Here is a 6,370-nt window from a genome sequence, read left to right as displayed (position 1 = left end):
ACGATATCTATCTATCCAGCCTTCTCTATGCAAAACGATATCTATCTATCCAGCCTTCTCAATGCAAAACGATATCTATCTATCCAGCCTTCTCAATGCAAAACTGTTTATACACCCCTGCTATCGATTCTTGCATGCCTTTCTATTTCTCTATATTTCCAACCCTTCTATTGGTAATTAAGATTTACAAAAAACATTTTTTAAAAAGCATTAGCAAAGGCAAGAGACTGGCAGCCAACACCAGACTGATTGACATTTTTAGGTCGGGTGTTAACCAAGACCATTTAATTTTACTAAATATATGTGAATATAATATTTTTCTTGCAGGGGTTTTATGACAGACTTCAACCATTAGTCTGTATCATTAACATTTAAATTCCACCCACTCCAGCATGCATCATGGGACAATGTGTCAGAGTACTTCAGACAATATCTAACTTCATTGTGAGTGATGGCATGATGTCTTTTCACAAGGAGCACATCCACCCAAACAGTAGTTTCCTTCATGCCAGGGCCTACTATGGTAATGTGTACTTTTTTTGAGACCAATAAAATGCCTTTAGCCAATTATTTTTAGATTGATGAGGGCCTGTCAGCTTTTTCAACAATAATGTTTTGCAAAAAAACATCACAAAATACCAGCGCTGCTCCTCCGCTATGGAGGAGAAGCATTGCCCCCTCCCCCCTCAAAACATCAGGAAAGGAAAAATAAAATGGCACTCGTTTTATTTTTCCTTTCCTGCCGAGTCTTGGGGGCGGAGCCTGGTAGTGACGTGCACTGATGGGAGGCATAATGCACTCCCATTACTGCGCATGATGGTTTGGCCGGACGTCTCAGGTCAGCCAAACCATCATGCACAGTGAAAGCTCTCTACAACTGGGGTGGACAGAGCAGGCACAGACTCACAGTCTGTCCTGGAGTGCGAATTGAGGGCGCTCAGGCTAATGCTGAAGTTGCTCTCTGGCAGGAGCAGCTTCAGGATTGGCCGCAGGGCATTCTGGGAGCCTGTGCCTTCCTGAATTTGAATTTAAAAATATTTATTGAGCGCTCGGACACCAGGCGGTTTCATGGCGCTGTAGAGGAAATGATACCTGAGTGAGAGGGTGATGCGGCTTAGATTTTAAAAACCTGTGTAAACAAATTGTTTTTCAGGGTGCTCCGGAACTCCAGGTACGAGGGTGTTGATCTCATTTGGAAAGGTAGAGAATTCCAAAATTGTGGAGCAAGAACGGAGAACATTGAGCCTCCCATTCTGCTCTTCTTGAATCTGGGCACCACCAGTAGGGACAGAGAGGAGGATCGGAGTTGTCTGCTGGGGATGTAGGGGACGATTTTTGACGTGATAAAAGATGGGGCTGTTCCCGCAAGAGCCTGGAACGTGATACATCCCATCTTAAAGAGGGCCCTTTCTCTAATTGGGAGCCAATGGAGGGATCTGAGAAGGGGAGTGGTATGGTGTGACTTGGGTAAACCATAGGCCAGGCGGGCAGCTTGGTTTTGCACCAGTTGGAGCCTCCGGATGGCGTAAGCGGGGGCGCCGTTGTGTAGGGCATTCCCATAATCCAGCCGGGAAAGGACCATAGCCATCAAGATCAATTTAAGGGCTGAAAAGGAAAAAAAACGTGAGATCTTGCGAATGGTGCGCAAAGTAAAAAAACAGGAAGAGACCACTGTGCTGATCTGAGAGTGTAGGGTCAGTTGTTGGTTGAGGGTGATTCCCAATGTCTTAACGGCGGGAGAGGGAGAAGGGGGGGGGGACCAAAGGAGGGGGGCCAGAAGAAGGGGGACCAAGGGTTGAGTTTGCCACCAGTGAGAAGAAGCTCGGTCTTATCAGGGTTGAGCTTGAGGTGGTTAAAGCACATCCAGTCCCTGATAAAGACCATCACCGACTGGAAATTAGAAATAGAATCGGGGGAGTTAGAGAGGTTAAAAATGAGTGAAGAGGTGAAGAGGTTAAGAAGAGCGCGATGGGACTGCTGCAGGTACGTTTTTTTAATTTGTTATTATTTTTATAGCCGGCAACCTCTAGTGCCCCCCACTTAGTGCCCCTTTTCCCCTTCCCTCCCACCTCCTCCAACATACTGGCCATTCCTGCAAAACAAAAGAATTGCCAAAGCCAAAAGACTGATGGCTAACACCAGACAGGTTGGCTTGTCCGTGCTTGTTCTTATAATGGCACCAACCTGTCTTATACCCCTCTTTTAGTTTTTGTTCTCTCCCTTTCCTACATCTCCTTTCCCAATTCATTCATATTTTCACATGCTTTACTAGCCATTTCCCCCATTTTTAAAACATTTTGTTGTATCAAATGTTTGACTATTTGATTTTTAATATGTAGAATTAATCCATGCAGCTTTCCTCTCAGTGATACTTTAGCTAGTATTAGTTAGCATTTTTTGTTACTTGTTCAAATACTGCGGTTGGTAGTGATATTACTAAATAAGTGCCTTTTGTGTTTTTTTACTCGAACCTCCTCAGGCGGACTTTGAGGACTAGGTTTAAAGTGGACAGGAGCATGTGGCTGCTGGGGCGAGTACTAAGTCCAGTTTGTTTCTTAATGACAACTGCTGCATTTGTTCAGGTATTCCTTCCTTGTGTCTACACTCAGTCAACTTCCCAACCATTTTTAAGTTAACCACCTTCCTATGTTTCTGCCTCTCCCTCTCAGCCATTAAAAATAATATTAGTAGAAGATTTGTGCTGCCAGTGCCCATCGGTACCAACAAACTCTTGCCCCGTCACGGCATGTTCCGCATTTCTCCCATGCCTTCTCTCGAAGCTTTTTCTTCTGCCATCCCCTTACACTGCTCCATCTTTTTCCTTCCATTAACCCGACGACCTAACCCATCCATAGCCAGACCTAACCCTAGCCCAATCCTTGTCCTAAAGTCAGCCTTACTTAACACATTAACGCTCACTTGCTACCCAGTCCAGGAACAATACTTGTTCTCCTGGTAATGAATTAGCAGAAGTGCCTGGTGTTGGTGGGGACTTGAGAGCCGGGCCACTGGACTTATTGCTATGTGCCAATAGTAGTACAAAAATCTTGCAGCCAATTATTTTGCATAAAATGCACTAAAAGAATGTGCTTCATTTTTCTGTGGTACCATAACTTTACAGTTTGGTCATTTTTTAAACACACGTTAATGGTGCCTGGGGTAAAGAATACCTCACTCATATTTTTTTGAACTCTTCCATTTGTTTGAGCAAAATCATTTTTGTTAACAATTATGCAGGTGGTGGTGAATGAATTAATGGCAAGTACTAGAAGTAGTAATTTGCAATACAAATACCATGGTCGCAGAATCACATTATTTCAGTGGCCCTAGGGAAATGGCAACATTGTGTGACCGCCAACACAAACGTATTTGCAGCGGGTACTATAATTAATGTATTTTTCTTCTTTCCTAAGACCATGCTGCTGTTCTCATCAGAGGCCCGGAGGAGAAGAACGACCAGCAGAGATCGGACAACAGGAGATCGCCGCTCACCTGTACCTGTAGAAAATCCATGCAACTGCAGAAGCCTTCTGTTGGCCAGAGTATTTGGAGGAGGCCGCAGGGGCAGTAGTAGCTCCCGCAATCTTCGAGTGGTCAGTGTACATTCTGATGCAGATAACCAATCCACACACCTCCACAGCAGCCAACCCTCCATCACCAAAACCAAAATGTTCTTCCTCCACAAGGTCTCTTACTCTATAGAAACCCTAGCCCAGAGCTAAACCAATTAATAGACAGGATGAACACATTGGAGTGATATTTTATTTTGGGAGGGTGTGGGTATGTTGTGAGTGGCTTGGGTAGTATTAGTTGGCAGTGGCGGCTGGTATCTACAGAGAGGTGGGTGCTCGCGCAAACTATATATTAAAAAAGTGTGCAAATAATATATATATATAAAAAATAAACTTACCTTACAGGAACACAACGTCCTCTGGTCCAGACCTCTTCTTTGTCAGGAACTAGAACTGGAAGCAGCAACTCCCTTGGCCAAACCTAGGGCTGCTCTGACCAGCATGCGCATATTAACCAGCGCTCTGCCAGCCCAACCTCGCCCCTGAGTGACATGCTGCTGTCACTCAGCAGAGGTCCACCCCCATCCTGATGCTCTATTCGGGACGGGACATGAATTATCATTTTATTTTTCATCTCTTGGGCTTGGGGGGGGGTTAAATGGGGAGGAGCGGCCCCTGTTTTGGGGAAGCTGCTAATCTAGTTTGGGGTTTTAAGGCATTAGGGCCATGGTGAATAAGGTGTAGGTGGTGCTGGTGGGATGAGTAAGGCAAGTGACAATTTTAGTTTTGTGATTTTAGGCCATTAGGGAGCGGGTGGGTGTTCAACTGTCCCTTGGCGAATAGGGAGGTCCACCTAGCTACTAACAGAGTCCCAGTCCCAAACCTGGCCCATCACAAAAAACAAAGAAGTTACACCATCCTCTCCCTAAATTATTTTGCTTGAAAGGCAACCCTCAATGTGGACTAAACTATTCAATCAGTGTTAGAAGCAGATTATGCCCAAAACCTGCACCAATTTTATGACGTCATGATGCCATGATATTTCTGGAGCAGCCTTCCATTAGTATTGGCTGCTGCCCTCCCTCAGAAATCACCACTAAATAATAGTAAGCATAGAACAGATGTCACATAACAACAGTGCCCCAACCCACTCCCTCGTCACCTGTGCATGGATGGCTCAACCCCCCTGTGAGTTGCCATTGATGCAGGAATGTTGCTCGAAAAGAACTGCTGACAGCCCAACCAGGCTCAAACAGGGAACAAGCCAACTGAGCAGTTGAACCAGCAAAAAGAATACAGCAACATAAAACAGAGAGATCGAGGTATAAACCTATAACGTAGGCTGGCATAAATCAACACAGAAGCCAAAGACAAATCAAACATACAATATTTTAGATAAATATAAGTAGTCTAATACCTATAACAATGAGGCTGATTTCGAGTTTGGCAGGCTGGATACTCTGTCACAAACCTGGTAGTGAGGGACAGAAAGAAACAAATATGATCCCCACACCCAGTGGAAAAAAACCTGTGTGTGGGGTTCGATAGTTTTTTGCTTTTCAAAAAGCTAACTCCCACTTTGTAAGTTACCTTTCGAAAAACAAAACGTTTAATAAAGTGTTTGGACTGTCATCAAAAACTGACAACAGCCATACACCAAACTGTTTTGTATCTTCACAGCAGTGCAGAGATCACCACTGGGCCAGTGGTGCAGTCCAGATTTGGCAGACGGTAGTCTGTCAGAGTGGCTGATCTACTATCCTCCACCACCCTGGCAGATTGTACTCAGTCTGTCAAACTTTTAATCTGGCCCACAGGTATAGGCCAAGTATGGATTATACTATTGTACACCCACATACACGTCAGGAATCAGGAGGAGGTTTCTTCAGCAAACAGATTCTCTGTGGGGCACAGCATATTAAAATAAGTGCACATCACCTAGCCCTAGCCCAACACTGAATATTTCCTTCGGGATCAGAATGAATGGGGAGTGTAGGAAGATGAGGTGGGTGGCATTGACATTTTTTCCCGCCCTTCTGTAAAAGCGTAGCACAGCACCACATCTGCCCTGACAAGTGTGAGGTAGTAACAGAATAAAAGACCAAAGAGCTCAGAATTGAAGGGAAGTGAGTTGATGGAATCCCTCATTGGATAGAGAGGGGGACTTAGGGAAAGGTTGAGAGAGAAACAAGCACAGCATTCACCCACTCTATGGGCAGGACACATCTGTAATGAACGGAAGATGACTGTTAAATTAATCTATTTACAAAGTCTTCAGCAGCCTCCAAAGTAAGTTCATGAGGATAGAATGCAAAATTGGGCGAACACACGCAGTTACAAAAATATATTTAAAATTGATGCAAAATCAATCAATCAATCAATCAAAGTACTTGTAAAGAGCGCTACATACCCATGAGGGTCTCAAGGCACTGAGGGGAGGGGGTGCCGCTACTGCTCGAAGATCCAGGTCTTGAGGAGTCTTCTGAAGTTGAGCAGGTCTTGGGTCTGCCGTAGGTGGGTAGGGAGGGTGTTTCAGGAAGGAGAAGGATCTGCCGCCGGAGGTCGTTCTTTGGATGCGGGGGACGGCGGCGAGGGCGAGTCTGGCGGAGCGGAGCGGAACTGGTGGGTGGGGGTGTGGAAGCTGAGTCTGCTGTTAAGGTAGGCTGGTCCGGTGTTGTGGAGTGCTTTGTGTGCATGGGTGAGCAGCTTGAAGGTGATCCTCTTGTCGATGGGGAGCCAGTGTGGGTCTCTCAGGTGGGGGGGTGATGTGGCTGCGGTGAGAGACCTTGAGGATGAGTCGGGCGGAGGCGTTTTGGATGCGTTGCAGTCGTCGCAGGTGTTTGGCTGGGATTCCTGCA

The sequence above is a fragment of the Triturus cristatus genome, chromosome 9, assembly GCF_964204655.1.
Source record: "Triturus cristatus chromosome 9, aTriCri1.1, whole genome shotgun sequence".
NCBI classification, from domain to species: domain Eukaryota; kingdom Metazoa; phylum Chordata; class Amphibia; order Caudata; family Salamandridae; genus Triturus; species Triturus cristatus.
The sequence above is the reverse complement of the archived record's forward strand: the minus strand, read 5'-3'. Positions refer to the sequence as shown.